Below are 1,513 nucleotides of genomic sequence, written 5' to 3' on the forward strand. Positions count from 1 at the left end.
GAGCCAGATGATTCTGATTTGGCTTATGTTAAATACCAATGTAGAAATCCCTGGTTTACAAAGTAATTTCCATGTCCCAATTATTGCAACAATTTTCAAACAATTTATTTATAACACCATCATTTAGAAAGGTCTATGGATTTCACTAGAAGTTGATACATATAAAATTAGCAATTTGATCGAGTATGGTATTAAGAATTATTGTGTATAAAACAGTTATAAATTCCTGCCCTCAAGAAGTTGACAGTGTCAGTAGGGAGGTCAGAGTTACCCCCACCATGTGCATATGTGAGTTCTGTCTATAAACAACTGGAACAGAAACTTTTGGTGGAAATCTCATATCCAAACCATAACTTCTGCTCCTGGCCCCCAAAAGCTCATGTCCATCTCACAGTACAATATGCATTTAGTTCACCTCCAAGAGTTTCCATAGTGGGTTTTTTGTTGTTGTTGTTGTTTTATTGGTACTGGGGATTGAACTCAGGGGCACTCAGCCACTGACCCACATCCACAGCCCTATTTTGCATTTTATTTAGAAACAGGGTCTCACTGAGTTGCTTAGTGCCTCACCATTGCTGAGTCTGGCTTTGAACTCATGATCTTCCTGCCTCAGCCTCTGCAGCTGCTGGGATCATAGGTGTACGCCACCATGCCTGGCTCCATAGTCTTAACATTCCAGCATTGCACAAAATTCCAAGTCCAAATGCTTGGATAGTTCCCCAGTTGCAGTGTGTGGGGGCTCTTTTAGCCTGACTCTTGTTATCTTGTCACAACCAGCGGTTTTTTCCAGCAGATAGTCCACATTACTGGCATCACTTAATTTCTTGGGTCTCTTCACACCTTCATGCATCACAGGGGCAGCCTGCAGGGATTCTGACCCTGCTGCACTTTGCCTGGCCTCCCAGGCCTGTCCTTCAAATCTCCTTGGGAGCTTCCATGATCCCTTAACTCCAGCCTCCTGCATTCCTACAGATCCAGTCCCTCATTGTTAGAAATATCAAGGTGCCACAAGAAATCAAACACATGCTTAGAAGTGGGTGGGCAAGGCTAATTTTACTTCTGTCCCAAGGGTGTGCTACCAAACCTGACTACCAAGTGCATGTGGCTGGTCAGTCTACCTGCTTTAATCCCTCAGTACTCCCCCTTGCCCTTCAGGAGGAGCTCAGGGTTAGAATGGATTAGTATGTGATTGGCTAATTTTTAAATTGGGGTGGGCAAAGGGAAGGGCTATAATTAAAACGGCTACAATTGGATCCAATTAAGGCTAAACACTATCTTCTCAAAATGGACCACTGAACTTTCTGTTTCTCACAATATTGAAGCCAGATTTAAAGATAGGTAGTTAGTGTAGTTAGGTAAATCGGGTCTAATATCGAGTAAAATCTAAAATGAAGGCCTTGTTGAGAATGGAGTCCAGGAAAAGCAGAACAATACTTGGAATGTTAATGTCCCCAAGGCCCAGAGCCTATCCCCCAAAAATGTTAATGAAACAGCTCCCAGAGAACACTGAGAT

The sequence above is a fragment of the Callospermophilus lateralis genome, chromosome 4, assembly GCF_048772815.1.
Source record: "Callospermophilus lateralis isolate mCalLat2 chromosome 4, mCalLat2.hap1, whole genome shotgun sequence".
Taxonomy (NCBI): domain Eukaryota; kingdom Metazoa; phylum Chordata; class Mammalia; order Rodentia; family Sciuridae; genus Callospermophilus; species Callospermophilus lateralis.